Below are 19969 nucleotides of genomic sequence, written 5' to 3'. Positions count from 1 at the left end.
ATGGATAGTCACAAAAATGTTATGTCATATTGAGAAAAGGTTAGAGGTGACTCCAAGGTGGTAGTTAATACTGATCAAATAACCAGATGGTTTACGTATGAATGTCTGATGAGCTCAGTATGCAATCTCAGGATTGTAGGTATGGGCTCACAAATTTTTCAGGGAAGAATTCCAGGAATAGTAACAAAATAGAAATGTTTCCTAAATATAATCAACGTGGACAATAGGATCATTAGCCTGTATGCTGAGAACTACCCCAGGCTACAGAGTCAGTCCAAGATGTTTGATAGTTCATCAAATGGGAAATGGTACCACCTAATCCTACTTAAAACACATCATAGTCAAGGATACCCCATTAGTCACATCTAATAAAAAAATTCCCAATTGCACTTCTACCTCACTGTAAAAATGCAGTTGAATGAATTAAATCATAAGCAATTTGTTGCCATTCTATGCTATGTAAAATCAATCACTGCCTTACTCTATCTACCTCATGGTAGGGCTGGCTCTACTATCCAAGGAGCAGATCTGCAACATGAGTCTTTTGTACAATTTATAGGCCAGGGCATTAAAGAGGAATAATTTTTGACTGACCAAAATTATGTTTTATTGAAAGCATTACATCATTTACATTGTAGGATAAAGATGAGTATCACGTTGCTTATTATTGTGAGCATATTTATGAGAAAGGGCATATATAATAACAAAATATATGTATTCCATTTTAAAAGTCGGAACAAAAGAAACGGCATTTAGTCTTGAGATTTCACTTGGGTTCTTATATTGTTATAAATATATAAACATACACAAGAGTTAGCAGAAAATAATTTAAATTCTGAACGCTGGTCCATAGAATACAGGTAGGGCAACAAAGCTAGCCACTTTCTGAACTTCTTGTTGGTAAGTCATGACCACAGAACAGCCGACAGCAGTAACAGTCAGTACTAAATGGATATAATCCAAAATTAACGAGCCAAAAATCTATTCAAAAATTGGCCTGCTACGAAAAAGAATAAACTTGTTTCTCAAAATAGTCAAAGTTTGATGCTGAACTGAGCAAACAGAAAGATTTTAAAAAAAACCTAAGTGCTGAAACAGTTGGAAAAAGTATATTTTTTTCTCCCATGTCTTACTTTTAACTTCCTTTGATACAAGGTGGCACAAAGTCAAGAGAGAACTTAAAACAAGCTTCACATTAATATTTGAAAAAGGGCACCCAGGATGTTTGATGTGGCGCCCTTCATGCAAATCATGTAGTCTGAGAGAAATCCCAGTAGGAAGGAGGCTGCTTTCTTCTTAGCATTCACGCTTTTTTCTGCCTGATAATAATGAACTTTTCACACTCCCACTGCAACCCCCCTTGAGCTATACAGAAATAAAGTTATAACTCACTAGGTGCTGCCTTTTTTTGGCAGCATATATATTTTTTTGCCGTTACATTATTTATTGATTTTTCGTTAAAAGTGAAGGAAATACCATTTTTAGGTCAGCACAGATTCCCTGCTATCTCTCTTTTTTAATACAGATCAGCAAGAAGAAAAAGTCTTCAGGGGAAATCACATGGCTGATGCCCAGTTTTTAAAAGCATAATGATATCTGTACACCCAAAGATTCAATGTGCTTTAATGAGAGGCATTGATTTAATGGTTAAGGACGGCAGGCAGTATGTGAGAAAGAAATGTACTTGTCTAATTACAATATGGTAGGTGGTGCATTCAACTTCCTTATAGATTTAAATTACACCTTCAAAAATCTGAAGTCTTGTTAATTGCAGGTGAGAGTAACTAGGGTTTCAAGAAAAAAAACCACAAAGCAATGGGAGAAATATTTATTCTTCCAATGAACAACAGCTAATTTAGTTCACTCCCATTATACTGATGAGACCTGTGCAGCTTTCCTATACGCACAATTCCTCAGATGTCTTACTAGGTTTAGTGATGGCTTAGTCTCAAGCACATGTGCCTAGCATTGAAATTTAAGTATAGTGCAATCAAGAAAGAAACATCAGATCCCATAGTACAGAGGTCCCCAACCTCCGGTCCGCGGCCCTGTGCCGGTCTGTGATGTGAGCCGGACCGGGCCACGTAGACAGACCTCACACACTCAGCCCTGCACAGCTGATTAGTGCATGGGTGCACACTCCAGTGTGCCAGTGTGAGTGCCGGGCCGCCGTTTGCACATGCGCACAAGTGCAAGTGTGCCCAGACAAGCGCACACTGCAGTTTGGAGATGTGCACAAGCGTGTGCCCGCACAACCGCCGTGCTCCCATTTGTGCATGTGCACGTGCATGCACCCACACAATCACCATGCTGCCATTTGCACATGCACACAAGCGCACAATCGTGTGTCCGAGAGAGCGCATGTGCTTGTTCATGCATGCGCACAGGCATGGGAAGTGCCCCGCCTTCCCCAGCTGGTCCGCAGAGTGAAAATGTTTGGGTATGCCATAGACGACCTTTTGTTCATTAGTTGTATGTTATGAAATGAGCCCTGAGGATGAAAGTTTTGTTTTTTTAATTACTGAACTCGAGGCAAAAGTGGTCCAGGTTCACTGTTAAACAGCAACAATAAAAAAGACAAGTACACAATCATTTTTAAGGCAAGGTATATGTAAAAGGAACAAGGAGAAAACATGACAGATTTACATAAATATGTGTTTTCTTACGATTATGATTTATTTCTCAGCTTTGTTGGTGCTTGTGGGCAAACTCTAAAATTAGGAATCACATCTGAAAAATTTACAGGTGAGATGATAAATTTGCAAAATCACTTATCTTTGGATTTCAGGAAGCAAATTAACAACTATTGGAAACTGGTTTAAATTTGTAACCAATCTAATGTAATTAATATTATTTTATCATCACTATTGGGCAGAAATGGGGAAGCTTATTTGTTTGATTAACAAGTCCCCAAATACCACAGTCATCATGGCCTCTAGTCATGATGGCTGGGATGTTTTGGGAGACCAGGGTTCAAATCACCACTTGGCTATGGGACCTCACAGGAGGCAGAGTGGAACAAATAAAACTAGTCCTCAGATATCTCACAAGTCTGAACGTTCTATGGATGGTACATAATACAAGAGTTCAAAAGGTAATGTATATATTAACATGCCTCTAAAAGGATATCAGGCAAAAACAAATGGAAAATACAAAAAGAAAGAAGACAAAAATGCTGTGGTACATTAAAGACTAATTGCTATTTTAATGTTAGCTTTCATGGGCAAGTCCACCTCCTTAGACATAAGAGCAGGACTCCATGACATACATTTATACATGGCCCCAAAGTGGAGACTGTATTCAGGCACAGGTTGTTGACCTGACAATGATCTTTAAAATCCCTGTTGATATTCAGTTCCTCTCCCAAGAAGCATTGTTCTGTAAACAATGACAATGACTAGTGGCTAAATTAATCCCAGGCATAGATAACAGTGTGGTGTAGTGCATAGAGTGATGGACTAGGACTCTGGAAAACAGGGTTCAAATCTCTGTTCAGCCATAGAAACTGATTGTGGGAACTGGTAAATCCAGTTCTGCCCCTTGCTTTAAATATTTCACTTACCTTAAAATATCTATTAGGGTCATTATGAACCAGTTTTGACCTGACAGCACAGAACACATACATGGATAACTAGCAGAAACAATACAGCAATGAGTATCTCTAGTCACCAACAGGATTTGTGAGATGGCACTGTAGATAGATAGTAAAAGAAATATTCCTTATTAATGCTATATGTGACTATTTTGGAATCTGTTCTACATATCAAGTACACACAGGCTGCTTCAGAGTAAGTCTATTGCCCCTGACCAATATGAATCATTGTTAATCTCTGTGAGTAATACATCATTCAGTGCCGGCAATTCTGAACTCCATTGAATCCTATGTACTTCAAAAAGCATTGCCACTCAAATTTACTAGAAGCAAAATTTCAAGATGAATTTAAGCAACATGAGTAATATAATGGTGCCTCCCTTAACGATGATAATCCGTTCCAGGAAAATCGCTGTTAAGCGAAAACATAGTAAAACGAAATTTAAAACCCCATTGAAACACATTGAAACCCGTTCAATGCATTCTAATGGGGTAAAAACTCACCGTCCAGCGAAGATCCTCCATACGGCGGCCATTTTTGCTGCCTGTATAGTGAGGAATCCGTCCCTAAACACAGTGGGGAGCCATTTTAAGCAGCCGGTGGCCATTTTGAAAACCTGACGATCAGCTGTTTTGATCGTCATAATGCGAAGTATCGGTTCCCGAAGCAGGGAACTGATCTTTGCAAAGCGAAAAAAACCACTTAGACCATCATTTTGCGATTGCAATTGCGATTGCAATTTCGTCGTAAAATTGTATTCAATTTTACCTCAGCGGATGAAAACATCACATCCGAAATGAGAGGAACAGCAGCCAAACAGAATACTGAGAGGATATGCTTTTGAATATCTTATATATGGAAAGAAAAGAGTAAGCATTTACTGAGTCCTTGTTGTCTATTTCTGTTCTGGAGGAATGATTCAGGAAGAAGAACAATATTTTCATCCTTAATACAACCCAAAGGCTTGAACAGGGAACAAGCTCTTTTCTGTAGCAGACTTCTAGAAGTATCCAGGGACAGCTACCAGCCCAGGGAACAGTCTTACGTCAGCTCCCCCACCCCCATTTCTGCCCCTTGCTTTGGGCAGAACTCAAGGACTGGGTCGCGAGGAGTCTGCTGCAAGCTGAAAACACACACCCGCTGTGCCAATTTGTTAGTGTGTTTTAACTGAAACTTCTTTAAGATAAAGACAACTTGGTGTTTACTTTCTGAAACCCAGTGATTTTCACTCTCTGTGGGAAGTCTCTCAGGCGGGCACACTGATGGAGCTATATTGGGAGCAAAGAAGATGAGAGAAGCCTCAAAGTAAGAGTTTTGCCACCATTTAAAGGCCATGTTTTCTGAGACTTCGATCACTACTATATTTCATTAAACAGTAGCAACCCTATTAGAAGTGAGAATGCCAACTAGATCTGTGTACATATGGGGAAGAGATAGGCTACTGTTGTCAGGAAAGAGGCAACCCAAGCAGCTTCCTCTCCCTCCAGGAAGATTTTGTATACCCGTTAAAATATATAGTAGTCAATAAATCATTTCTATATCCCTCCCCCCAAAGAAAAGCTGTGTCGTTCTTCAATATAATCTAAAGGGAAGGGTGGGTGATACCAATGAAGACTTTAGGAGAAAAAGCTTAAGTACCTCTGTGATATCCTGGCTGCAGGCATAGCAGGAGACAACATTATTATACCAGCCTTAGTGAAAGCAGAACATGAAGATATGTAAGTCAGGTGCAATCCCCAACAGACAGACAGGATATCCAAAGGATCCTTGAAACTGCAGTAACTTTCCTGGTACATCTCCAATGAATCATTTCTGACAGCACCCCCTGTAAATTCTGGTAAAAAAACAACAACAACACATACAGCCTGTCAATAGGAACCAGTGCCTGGGTTCTTCAGTCCCAAAGAACAGAAGATTAAGCATACAGTATGCATCTAAGGAATGTTGCAGAGTTTTGAATTTCTGGTAAAATTCCTTGTGCTATGCAGTAAAAATACAGAAACTCACAGAAGATAATAGCTTCAAGTTCCTCAGATAGTTCACCCCTTTCTTATTAACTGGCACTTAAAGTCTCAATAACTCACTCTGAGACATTAGTAAGAGAAAGAATAAAAATGTTTCATTACTTACAGTTGTGAACAGATAAACAGCAAACAAACTCAGCTCCTTCCTTCCAACAGACTAAAGAGAAAGAAAGAGAACTCAGACTCTCTTTGAATTCAGAAGGGGGAGCGAACAATTAGCACTGGATAGATTGACAGTCACATCCATCCCGGTCAAGCAAACTGCAGGCAGCATGCAAGGTTACAAACATTCCAACAAAGAATACTTGGATTTATGTTTTCTTCAAAAAAAGCACAGCCAATTGCTATGCCTCTTGAGCCCTGTACTTAGACTGAGCAAAACTATGCTCGGACTGAAAATGTACCTACTTCATTATACAATAAAAGAGGTTTTGAAAACATCCTGTTTGCTGCTTATCTCTGGCTTGAGGACAAGCCAGTTACAACCCATCTCACACAGTGAGAATCTTCCACACTCAAAGAAAAAAGAAGAAGCAAATACTGCACAGTCAGCTTTGCACCTAGATAGCTCACAACCAGGTCTGTGGAGGCATTTTCAAAATCTTGGAGTATTATGTACCATCCATAAAACTGTCCCAGTCCACCAGCTGCCCCATCATGATGTCTAGTACAGATATGAGAGTGAGGCCTTTTGGTGATTCTCCAATACTCTTTGCGGTAGGTTAATGGAGTACACTGGAACTCTTGAACAGAGAAATCCTTTATTGAATCACAGCTAATGTGGCATGTGCTGCATTGTGATTTACATTTTTATTACATTTATATCCCACCTTTTTTCCATTGAGCTCAAGCATTTTACGCAGCTCTACTTCCTCACATTCGCCTTAGAACAACCCTGTGGTCAGACTATGAACGTGACCAATCCAAGGTGACCCAGTGAGGAACTTTAAAAAAAAAACTGCAGATGTCTTCATGAAGAGAACTGAAATATCATGAGACGTTTCAATTCAAAATGAAACAGAGAGGACAGGAAGCAGGCAGACTTCAGGCAGAGAGTTTGGCTTAACTCTTAAGACATCTCCCTACCAAACCACGCTCATGATGCTGCTGCATTAGGATTAGGATTGCCACTGCCGGTTCCTGACAGGATCTATTTTCAAGAGCTGTGTGAGAGGCAGCTCCAACGTCGCTATCCTCTCCATGCTGGGAACAGCTGGATCTGTTTAATGTGTCCAGGGAAGGTGGACTGGAATTTCAATCAGTTCCTTTTTGATAACCCATATTTTCTAATGTCTTTGCAAATGGGACAGAAGGAATGTGAGATTGTAAAAATGCAGGTTTTGCACAAAATTGAAGGAATGGATTCCTCCACTCCCACCTTTTACCCTTTGGCCCTGAAGCTAAGCCCTGCCAAAATAGAGAAGGTAGTGAGGTGCTTGATTCAGTAGCCTGGCAGCTGAAGCGACTTTCATTCTCCTTGTACTTCTACAACGGCCAGAAGGAATGAGACAGGCTCAAGCTCGCAGTCATGTTGTGTCTGAGATGCTATCCTGTTATTGACAGTAACAATCATTTTCACTTTGGTTTTCCATATTACATTTTAAATACACAGGCATGCACCAGAAGCTGCGGACAAATACATCTGAAGAATCACAGCAAGAGAGCACTGTCTTCCAGCTCAGAGCCCCTCCTTTAAAGGGAGGGGGGGAAAAAAGGAAACAAACCAAGAAATACTTTTCAAATAATTAGCAGGAAAAGTTGCTGTGCGGTCAGATTTCCTTGCAAGGAGCCAAAATATATATCTTGTCATTTGGACGGAGCTTGCTTTCGTTTCCCCACTGACCTCTGCAAGCTAACGAGAAGGACATTGATGTGTTTGTCTCAGTAGGAGGTGTGCAGGTAAGTAGGCTTTCAGAGAAAGAGACAAATGAGATCGCTGGAAGACCTCCGGAGGATACACTTTTTGGCAAACAATGTCATATGAAAGCAAAAGGGGAGGGGAGAGTGGGAAGAGGTAAGAATTAAAAATGCACAAAGGGCATGAAAAAACACTGCACTGCTTATAAAGCAATGGAGAAAAACACCATTAAAGGATGCAATGATATTAAATAATTGGCAATATGAAAATGAAACCTGTGGAACGGAAGCAACCTGGTCAATGCTAGGCTTCATTAGCATCATTATGTCCAAGAATGTCCGTGTGGAGTGACCCAAAACATGCTTACTTAAAAGGAAGCCTCACTGTGCTTTTGTTGGTGAGTTTACGACTGCAATTCAGAGATACAGGACCATGTGTACTTTTCTGCTTTCAGGGAGGTAATGGAGCTGCATGTGTATTTCTTTGAAATGAGGGGTTTAGGATATTAGATTGGGGCTAGTTTTAAATTAATTGTCTTCATTTAGTAGAGGATATTATGCTACTTGTTTTTCACTGTTATGTTTTGGTATTTGTGAGTGTGAGGGTTCAACTTTAGGCTCCTTCTTTTGTTCAAAAGAAAAAAAAATCAGGAGATTTTTGTAGTTTAGAAACAGGAGTTATATTTATTGGTGTGCTCAACAAATAACCAGTGTCAGCAAAGTGATTCCAGCATTTCTCCCCTTCTGACAATGGGTCAGCCAGGGGGTTCCATTCATCGTCCAGGAATGGGTTTCCTTCACCAGAGTTTCATGGACCTGGCCAATCTGTAGACAAGTTCGGGTTCACTGCCTGTCCCGCTTCACCTTCAAACTGGGGCACGGTATCGTCGTCCCAGCCGTCCACCCACACGGAATATCCAGTGGGTGTGAGGGTCTTCCACCGTCCTCTCTGTATCCCTTCTTCCTCATTTTGTTCACCCTCCATTCCAGCCTCTCTCTCCTTTCTCTCTCTACTCTCTCTTTTTCTTTTCTTATCCTTCTCCTCCACTCTCTGGCTTCGGCTTTTCCCCAATAGCAGATACTGATGCAACAGTGGGGTATGATTAGTGAAAAACATTTTCGACCTCAGAGAATTTGAGAAGTTAATAAAGCAAAATAAATAAATAAAGAATTCACTAGATAATATTGAAGATTTCACATACACACTCAGACACAACTTACATACGATAACACCTCACAGCAGGACCAATAATGCCCATTCCAGTGCCTCATAAAGATCAGCCCAACCACTGGGCCAGCTCTGTGTCATAGGTCACTGAAAAAAGGACACAAGCTTCTGGCATCATATGCCATCTTGAAATAGAGAGTCCAGTACCTAGTGTCTATCAGAGCACTTCCTGAAATGCTTCTGCAAAAGAAAAGAGGAGGCTGTAATTCTCCATCTTTTCTGCAAACACCAGATGTCCAAAGTCCCTGAAAACCTGCCCCAGAAGACAGTGAAATCTCCAGAATATGTTTTAGAAAGGACTGCAGAGAGACAGAGAGAGAGAGAAGCATTTCCCACATTATCTAGTCTCTCCTTCAGAATCCTTCAGTCAGGTTTTCCAGGTTCTATCTCAGATAGTTTCACTAGTGGTCACTTATTCTAAAACTGAAACAGACAGCAATATCCAGCTCTAAGAAATAATGGCCAGAATCTTCTTGACCTGGTGAGAGCTCAAATGGTGAGAGCTATTTTCGGGGTTGTCCACTGTGCAGATGGTCCTCTCAGTTGTGTGACTGATCATGCAGCCAGCAAAGCAGTCAGATATACAACAGTCAACTAACAGGATGCCAAAATACTACTTGCATGATTCCATTAATTACACTGTTTCCACAATAGGACTCGGGCCACAAACTTAACTGGATAGGCTCTAAAGAGATGATGTGGATCCCAATTGCACCTATTAGTACGTAGTAGTTTAACATCTCAAAACCAAAACGATTCTCTTCTGGCCCTTCCAAAATGGCAATACATGACAGTTAACTAGAAGTTTCACATCAATAAACAGTGTATGGGGGAATGCTAAGCTGTGGTGCATTGGAGCTAAACACACTGCAGAGATGGAGCATTAGGCTGACAGCATGTCAGAACCTTGTTTCTTCCTCCTATACTAGCTGGTGGATAGCTTTGGGACCATCTGTTTCTTTATGTATAGTTCCAGGAAGGAATTGACTCGACTCACATTAAACAGATTGAGATAGATGTGTTTCCAAATCTAAACAAGGACAACTGTAGATAAAATGACAGGACCTTTCTCCCCTCAAGATAGTGGATGTATCAATGCCACAGACTTATCTGCTTTATCATTAATTTTTACCTTATTTCTGACAAGGAAGCCACACTAAGCAGGATCTGAAATGCTACCTTTTTAAAAGTTAAAATGCTTTTGTTGATTCTTTGTTCTTGTTTTTCAGGCCCGCCATAGGCCTATCTGCATCCCTTCAGAAATAACCTAGTTTTAGGAGCCCAACGATGGATGCTCTGAAAATGGGGAAGATAAAGAGCTATGATCTGGTATAGAGAGGCACTACATGATGCTATAAACTTTGGTGGACCTTCCGTTTGCAAAAAATGCTCCTTCCTTAAACCCTGGAAACCATGCTCATGTTGCAGGTGCAGAAGGTGTCTCCCCATGTCTGTTTTTGGTATGCAAGATACAAATGTTCCTGCTTTGTCCTGTTTTGATGCTTTTTCCAAAACTGGGACAGATCCCCGATAATTAAACTTTGCTCTGAAAGCTACTGTTAAGTCTCTGGATGTCAAAGCTTTCAGATACGTTGAGAGAGAAAAAATTAAATTATAAAGGCAGACGTGCCAAATGACAAGCCAAAGGTTGGCAATAATCAATGAACATGAACAAAAGAACACTATTTTACTACTAGTAGTAAATAGTACTAAGTAGCAACAACCATAGTGGGTGGCTGCTTGTTTCTTCATTTGTTTACTAGTTTTGTTTCTAGGTTGCCATTCTCCCAGTTGGCTAGAGTAGATTGCAGAAGGAACAAGATATAATTGCAAAAGCAAAGGTACACTTACATCTCACTTTTCTTTCAATTATCTCAAGGTGGCATAAATGATTTGTCTTTTCTGCTTTACTGTCACAACATTCCTGTGAGGTAGGCCAACTAAGATACAGATTGTAAACTTCTCTTTTCCAAGTTCCAATTCCACACTCCAGCCACTGAACCATGCAAAATACAAGTAGAGTAGCAGTGTTTATATTTCTTCAACAGTTGATTACAGTAGAGAGAACCGGTGTGTGTGTGGCAGCAGGGGACTTAGAAGGAAGCCTAATAGTTAAAATACCAGCAGTCTTCCAAATTCTTTCAGGTACCTGCAGCAAATGATGTATTGATCTTGCTGTTAAACTGCACAGCTGTAACCAACACATTAGACATGGAAAATAAAAGCAATGACTAAAAGCCCCTTATTTCATCTGTCACACCTGAGGCTCTGCCTTCTTCAGACCTTTAGTGTATTAGCACAGAAAATCAATTAAGTAAAGAGCTATACAAATGAAGGGGAAAATGTTTTTTAAGAAGGCTCCATTGAGAAAGTGTTAAGGGTGTCGGAGAATCCTGTAGATGCAGGCAAAGTGTTAAGATATCTCCAAACAGGCCATGACAACTTTTGTGAACTTTTGTTTTCCAAACTGTGAGATTACATATCATATGTAATTGTTGACTAAATTATGGGTCAATATTCCTTGTTGTTATTTAGTCGTTACGTCATGTCCAACTCTTCGTGACCCCGTGGACCAGAGCAGAGCAAGCCCTCCTGTCTTCCACTGCCTCCCGGAGTTGGGTCAAGTACGTGCTGGTAGCTTCAGTGACACTTCCAACCATCTCGTCCTCTGTCATCCCCTTCTCCTATTGCCCTCACACTTTCCCAACATCAGGGGCTTTTCCAGGGAGTCTTCTCTTCTCATGAGATGGCCAAAGTATTGGAGCCTCAGCTTCAGGATCTGTCCTTCCAGTGAGCACACAGGGTTGATTTCCTTCAAAATGGATATGTTTGTTCTCCTTACAGTCCAAGGGACTCTCAATAGCCTCCTCCAGCACCACAATTCAAAAGCATCAATTCTTCTTTATGGTCCAGCTCTCACATCCATACATTGCTACTGGAAAAACCATAGCTTTTACTATGCAGGTGATTCTCTGCTTTTTAAGATGCTGTCTAGGTTTGTCATCGCTTTACTTTTCTATGATTTGTCTCTTCCATGGATGGAGAAATGAGATATCAGAATTTTTTTTTCTCTTCACCTACAACATGATGGCCAACGTCCTCTTGCATAATTATGGCAGTAATGCAAATGCCATAACCTTTGGAGGTCAATTGCCTTAGAAGAAGGAATCATTGGCTGAAATCTTATTGCACAGCTCTGAGTACAATGGGAATGATGTCTTTGGTGACAGCAAATTGCTACTGAGGGAAGGCTTCCTTTGGCAATTTTTGAGTACATGTGATTTTGAATTAGTCACAGGCACTCCAAAATCACCTTAAAACAACAGTGGTTTGCCTTTAATTGGAGGAGATTAGTCGCCACTGATGACACCATCACTATTGTGAATGTACAGCTGCATAACAGGATTTCAGTCATTATATGCTATGTGACTCAGGTACAAAAGTTGATATCTATGGTGACTTCTTAACTGGAGACAATTTACTTCCACATTTTACCCTCTTAGTGTTGTGCCTGCATAAGATCTGTGCATCCAGTTTACTAAGAAATTTGAAAATGTTAGTACCTTGACCAAAATGGAATTCTCAACCACAATTTGCACTGTTGCAGATTCAACAGATAGATAAAACTATCCTCAATAGGAAGATCATGCAACCTTTATCAAATGAGGCTATATTTCACTAGGGAAGCACCAATAGACTTGCAGTCATCGTTGTATTATATTTCTTCCAATCCCACCTACATTTGTTTCATATTGGGTTGTGAAACTTTGCTATTTTTGAGTGACCCTATGGATCATTGAGTATAGCCCCTGTCAAAGAGGCAGAGTCAGGAATTGAACTCCCAACCTCCAATTCTATTGTCAGACCTAAATCACTAAGCTATCTAGCCATGATAGATTTTATGCATTTCTCTGAATCTGTGTATTTATTTCTGCATTTTATTCAAGATGCACCTTTTCCCCCATTACTTAAATTTATGTGTGTAAGTATATGTTAACAGTACATCTCTTAGCCATTCATATTTTAAAACAAGTGCAACTTGTTCTGTATGTATTTTTTTCTCTCTGAACAGCTCTGGTAAGTCTTGAAACTAAGTAATCTCTTGAGGCCAGGTGTATATCCCTTTGCAACAAGACAGGTGTGGAAAGTCTCCTTTCACCAAACGTGCAAGCACACAGTAAGGAAAATGCCAATTCGTTCACCATAAAGTCACACCTGGGAATTCAGGTTTCCTCAGGTAAATTTGAATTAATTGGCCCCACAGAGAGATGATGAAGTTGACAGCCTTGCTTACAGATTGTTAACATAGCTCTCCCGTAGCCCTCCAGATTTGCAGGAGGCACAGAGATCTACTGTAATGAGCTGCAAACAAGACTATTAGTGAATTTCCTCCTCTTATTTCCTATTTCTCATTTTCTAAACCCAAGGAAAGACTCATGAGTTTTTATTTAATGGAGAGGTTGGTGTAACATGCTCCCTCTTTGGCAAAGGCAAATTCAGAAGGAAAGAGGAAGGGAAAGTGGGAGAGAGAAAATAGATGAGGGTCAGTGATGATGAGGACAAAGGAGAGCAGGCAATTTCACACTAGATTCCCTCCCTCAAATGGCAAGAGGCTGCCAGTCCCATTCTTTCTGCCCCCCCATCCTTATTCTACACCAAAAACTGGAGAGAAATATGATGGCAGAGATGATTAAGAGACAAGTATGGGCCAACTATGCCTCTCTGAAGATTGAAAACCCACACACCAGCTAGCTCTCATGCTTCCTTTTCTCCACCCTTTTCTCAGCAGCCTTTCCCTCCAAAAAAGGGTGCACAAGTCAGCCACCAAATTGTACTCTCTCCTTTGAACCCATTGCTCCATGTCTCTGCTTGTGGACAAGGAGAGTGTGTACTTGTTGATTCTGCTGGACCTTTCAGTGACATTTGATATCAACAACCATGGTATCCTCCTGGTCTGTTTCTGTGGGATGGGACTTGAAGGCATTGTTTTACAGTGACTCTGGTCCTTGCTGGAGGAGAGAAGATGGCGCTGGGAGACTACCACCCATGTAGCTTTGGGCAAGCTATGTGGTCCCACAGCACCACCAGGAATAGAAACTAGCAAACTACTCCTGAATAGCTGTAGCTTTTTCAGGCTGTTTGGCCATCTTCTGGCCATGTTCCAGAACATGACCAAACATCCCAAAAAAACCCTACAACAACCATTGGATCCTGGCCATGAAAGCCTTCGAGAATATACTCCTGAATAGTCTATACTTAGAAAACACTGAGAAGATTTGTGTGATTTTGAGTTGACTTGAAGGGACATAATTAGTTAATTTTATGTCATTCTGGGACTCTGCCTATAAAATTCTAATGGCAAAATCTTATAATGACCTTCAGTGTTATTAAGCTTTAACAAGATAAGGAACAGAACATAGGCTCATTGGAGTTATTTGGTTATTTCATCTGTCCTTGTGGCACACACAGCCATAAAACTTTCTATCTTATCTTCAAAATGAAAAGGGCTAGAGAGTTAATTTGCCAAAACAGATTGTATTTTGACAAAAGAAGGTGAGCTACAAAAAAAAATATTCTGAATGCAGTGTCCAGTCCACAAGCCATATGTGATCCACCTTGACTCAGTTGAAAACAGCTCAGAACAGCATATTTCTCTTATTTCAGCCTAAAAGAACACAAGCCATCTCTGGAGAATCAGGCAGTGCTGAATGCTATGCTGGCTGTTAATATGCATGGCAGTAGCAGGAGTGAGAGATAATTTGGCACAGGCTAGACATTAATACAGTCTGTCAGTACAGTGCAGTATGGGAAGACTCGACCTTTCCTTAAGGCAGCACTGATGGAAGTCAGGACACAGGGTTAAATGACTGTGTCACATTCGAAAAGCCATTTAGGTATACCTCAGTGCAAAGCACGCTTAGATTGCAGCATGGTTCAGACACTGTAATGGAATTTGACCAAGCCACATGAATCTCCCTCCCCTGTTTTTTGTCTTTAACCCTTTTAGAATTGCCTGGAAACATTCTGCTTGCGTGTTGGCTACCGTTTCCTTCTTGCATTTCTATCCCACCATTCCTGCAAAAATCTCAGCGAGCTCAAGGTAGTATCTACCTACTGCTCTAGTCTCCAGGCTTGATCCTGACCATAACCCCGCGAAAGAGGTCAAGGGGAGGCAGCAGATGGACCTCAGGAGGGCTTGGGGGAAGGATTTCTGTCAGCTGCTGAGAGAAAACAGGTGAGGGAGGTAGAGAGGGAAATAAAAGGGGAAAGAAAGGCAGAGGTGGTGGGCTGGTGAAAGGGGACAGGAAGGGATGGATTTGGCAGGGACTGTGGAAGGTACTGAGCCTACCTTGGAAGGGGAAGAAACCTGGGGGAGAAGCTGTGGAGGACTTGAGGGTGACGTGGAGTAGTGACAAGAAGAACACCTTTGAGGAAGCATCTTGATAGAAGCAGCAGTAGTTAAAGGGCAAGGCTTCCATACTTGCCTCACTGGAGTCCTCACTTCAATCTGCATCCATCTGGTCATGCAGGAAGCTGATGGGTCCCACTGCCCTGACCCTGACTCAGGACCACTGTGAGCATCACAAGCAGCAGAAAGAGTGACAACAGCTTCAGAAGGAGTCACAGAGTGCCAGTGGATATCTCCCAGACACTTTTACTCACTGTCCCTGAGAGAGTTGGGCTGAATGTTACACCATCCCAGTTGCTTAGACTTGTGATCTGGGGTTTCCCCATTCCCCAATGTACTTAAATAGGGGAGAGGTGGGAGAGGCTGTGCCAGAGTGGCTAGTGCTGAGAACTTAGCTCCTCAGCACACTACTTACACAGGAGGAGGGTGATAAAACATTCACTTCTGTATCTACAAGTCAGCAACTAATAAACCCCATGTCTGTTCACACCAGCATTCAGGAGCCTATGAAATTGCTTACTTTGAACCCTGTCACTGAGGTTGGCAGGACTAGGAGCACAAAGTGTAGTGTTCTCTCTAGTGACCAAATATAATGCTGCACTTCAGAAATACTTATAAAAAGACACAATTATGTCCCATCAAATTGACTCTGAGTTACACCAACCCTTTTTTTGCTTAGGCTGCCCCCATTTTTGGACTTGCCTTGTAAAATGTTGATTTGCTCTGCCAATAGAATAACATCACTGCAGTTTCATGAGAGTGCAGTGATGTTATTGTGTTGGCAGAGCAAATCAACATTTTACAAGGCAAGTCTAAAAAGGGGGGAGCCTAAGCAAAAAAAAAATTATAACTTTGAAACTGGACTTCAGATCTACACTGAATTCAACACAGTTGTAGCAGACAGTCTTATTGTGCTCTGTGCCAAATTTGGAGACGTTTGGACAAAAGGTTTTCAAATCATGATACTTAAAAAGTAAAACTGATTACATCTCTGTGTAGAAGCAAGTGACCTTAAATGTCCCCAGATTTAAAACAGATCAAATAAGTTGAAAAGGCCAATATTGCTTATCTTGAAGATAATACATGGCCCCACCTATTTTGTTTTGTTTTCGAATTTGGAAAGAATCCAGGCTGCATGGGCTGAAATATTGATCCTCAAAAAAGGCCTTTCAAAAGGTTAAAATAGTGACTTTTGTTATAAATTGAGCACGAACAGCTTACCAGCAAGAACTTTCCAAGTACATTATTGCAGCTTCATAGCCCAGGAAGGGAGAGGTTTGGAAGGAAATGAAAAGTCACAGAAACAGAGGGTATCCTGCAATTAATCTTGACTTGCTACCATTGGTGTTGTCAATATTCAAGCTGCACTCTGCTATGTGAAGCTTGGCATCCTTTTTTTTCCTCCTGGCAACACCAGTATGATATTGTGCAGCAATATATGGCTATTTCCTGGCATTCTGAATTGTGGATACAGAAGCACAATATACCACATTCATAAACTGGAGTGTTTGTTTGTTTGTTTGTTTGTTTGTTTGTTTGTTTTTAACAAAATGACACACAGTACTGAGAAAGGGTCTTCTTCTGGGAACACTACTGAGTCTGTGTAGCTTTCCCAAGGCTACACAGGCTGGCTGTTCTCCAGTGTGGAATCAACTCCAGCTCCTCAGATAGTTACCTAACTCACTGAACTACAAACAACAACACTAAGAATACTTCCCTTATCACTTAGCATTGGTAAGAAAATCACATAACACCTGTCAAAATACCCCTAAATGTTTTTAAATGGTCTTTAAAGTTACTTAGTAGACCTAAGGAACTTATTTTACTGGTTCAATCTAAAAGTAATGGTGTAACTATTAGTTCTATTACTTATTACCCTCCAAATAATTAGTAACAGGAAACTATACTACTTGTAATTAGTTACTTCTAAACTCCGATGCCAGACTGTACTTTATAATTTTTGTAAGGCTTTCTTTGATTAGGCAGACTTAGGTAGACACCAGCCTTACTGGAAGATACAAACACAGAAACAAAAGGGAGATCAAATATCATACACAGAAGATGAGACAATTTCTTGCCCAGCATGTTTTAAGTGCTGTAATACTTTCTCAGAGGTGACTTACTGAATTCTTTTAAAAAGAAACCGGAAATGTCTTCCACATTGTCTCAAAATAATCCTACCAGGCTATCTCTTTTTAAGGCATTGCTTATGCTCAGCTGCTTTTATTTTCCTAAAACTTTCCCCAGTTCCACCATGGAAATAAATGTGAAATGCATACATTTTTATTATTGTAAACTTTCTTAGAAGGGCCAGTTAAAGAATGGGTTTTTTTTTTTAATCTATTAAAAAACATTTTAAGAAAATAGGATTGAAAAGTAAGAGTCTAATCCAGTAAACCGGATAGTATGACTGCCTAGCCAGGCTCCTACTGTATTCGTAGAGAGCAAACCAGAAATCACTAAACTCGTATGTATAATTGTGCTATCTGTCCATTACACACTTGGATATTCCCCAAACACACACTCAAGTGCACACTTGTGTGCCTGGGAATACAAAAGAGTAAGGAAAGAACTATGGAAATCACTTATGAAATCTTATGTGTACAATCAATTACAACAGTATTTTGGCTGCTGTTTGTTGAATGTGCTCTTTATGAGGCACATTTAACCCTTGAGCTCCATGTCCAGCTTTTGTTTTTCAGCTTAAATATCTATGCCATGAGCTTCCCACAATTAAAAAAAAACCCATAAAGATAGTTCAGATTAAAATACAGTGCATCCCTTCATACCAAAATAACCCTTAGATATCAGATAGAAATAGACTGGAGGGTGGGAAGGTTTTCTAAATCCTTCCAGAGACTAGTTTTTATAAATTTTACTCTGGTTAACTGAAGAGCTCTTGAGTAGCCAGGTTTGCCCTCAGAGATGGTAGTGGCTTGATGGAGTAACTAAAGCTACATTAGCTTGTTATCATTTATTTTAGGGGAGGCATCTGCTAATAACCATGCAGTCTCTTTCCCTCTCAGAGGATACATCAGGTTCTCCTGAAAAAAAAATGACAACTATAAAAATCTCTCTCAGGTAACTACTGCCAGCAGTGATTTGCGTGGTATCATTTTTGTGTAACATAAATCAGAGTTTACCGTTAACGTTAAATTCATTACTTCCTCAGTCCAGCAGGCCAAACTGCCACCAATAAATATAATGTTTTAAAGGCAATCTTTTAGAAATAGCCTTGGCAATGTTTTTGGTCATTAAACATCACTGTTTACTGCTTATGGCCTCTGAGGAGAGCATATGTTTCAGCACACCCTTTCCCTGAAGGGAGACATACTCAGAAAAAGACTGGTTCCATGAACAATATTTTGGATATACAGATCCCAGTTGTGTTTGGACCACAGTTCCCCAAATCCCAAGCCCAAATAGTCAGTAGTGAAGTTTTATTGAAGAGATGGTATAGGAATATCTGGGAGCCAAGTTTGGGAGTCACTGCTTTGTATAGAACATGTAACTCTTTAGTCACTTGTATAGAGACTTTTTTAGCACAACACTAGAGAAGATATTGTAGAAGATTTGGTAAGTGAGTGTTTAAGAAAGCCTCTGCTCCTCCTCTTACAAGACTATGGACCTGGTTATCCTGATGAAATAAATCAGGAGCTCAGGTTTTTATAAATTGAGTTAACGTCACTGGGGTTGTGTTTCAGTGTGCACAGACTCATGGTCAGCAATGGAGGACTGTATTTGAGCTCAAGGAGCAAAAAGGTCTGGTCGTCCAAGAAGGAATGAAGCTGACACCTCTTTTGCTTGCTTCTGCAATTGTGGGGACAGGTTGTGTAGATAAGGAAACTAGGGCAAGCAGCTGGGATTGGAGGTGCCTGCAAGGCAACCAGCATCAGCAAATCACCAGGTCTTCCTCCTCCTCACCGGTGTCTGCATGCACACATATGTGCACATACCTGCATCCCTGCCTGATGCTTCCCTCATTTCCACTTTCTCCTTTCTTTCTGCTTCAGCATTTTACCTCTTGGAGCTGCTTTCTTTGTGGCAACCTGTCTTGTCTCCCTCTCCTCCACCCTGCTAGTCTCTGGTTTGGTTTGCATTCCTGCCTGGGCAAGTGGGTGGTAAAAGAGAGGTAAAACAATGCATTTCCCCCCCTCGATTGGATTAGGGACTCATTTCAGCACACCTCCAAGACACAATTAATACTCTGACACAGGCCTTCACACCTGCAAACAACTCAAAATAAATCAGATTCACAATCAAGTTAAAATAAACAACCCTCCCCCTGCTGTTTAAAATAACTTGCTTTCAGGGGGGGAGGACTGCTATTTACATGAGTTATGTGTCTTGTAAACAGATATTTTAAAATACTGTGATTCTCGAAAAAAAGAAAGAAAGGGTCATGTTAATTTTTGCTCCAAAAAGCACATTAGGGCTTATTTTCAGGGATTTTTTTTTATGTACAACAATCTGCATCTATTCAAATACAGTCATGCCATTTTCTTCTGATTGCTGCACAATGGTGGAGGGCAGGGTTTCACTTAACTGGGGCTTATTTTTGGGGTTGGGCTTATATTACAAGCATCCTGAAAAATCATACTAGGGCTGATTTTCAGGTTAGGTCATGTTTTGGGAAAGCAGGGTAGATTAATACCTGCTTCATCCAATTCAAAAGCAGAGGAAGTCTTTCTTGTAAGTATAACCACTTTCTACGTTGGGTCACAGCAACCAAGTTCCAATTGCACAGAGCATTTTGATGGGAACAGTCAACACAAATGAAAATCACCATTTTCTCCTACTGATCATTCATTTGGAGAAATGCTCTTAGAAATTTAGGTTTAAAAGAAAGCCAGCTTTT

General features: G+C 40.6%; 1 long non-coding RNA gene across 1 annotated transcript; it reads left to right on the top strand.

Annotated features, from left to right (window-relative positions):
- Positions 1–2426: 2426 nt before the first annotated feature.
- Positions 2427–18773, top strand: LOC144584364 (uncharacterized). The gene is made up of 2 exons (XR_013538563.1): positions 2427–7516; positions 9932–18773. It is a non-coding gene; the product is annotated as an uncharacterized LOC144584364 (long non-coding RNA).
- The last annotated feature ends 1196 nt before the right edge of the window (positions 18774–19969 follow it).

Source organism: Pogona vitticeps, chromosome 1 (assembly GCF_051106095.1).
Source record: "Pogona vitticeps strain Pit_001003342236 chromosome 1, PviZW2.1, whole genome shotgun sequence".
Taxonomy (NCBI): Eukaryota; Metazoa; Chordata; class Lepidosauria; order Squamata; family Agamidae; genus Pogona; species Pogona vitticeps.
This window is presented reverse-complemented; position numbering and strand designations above follow the sequence as displayed.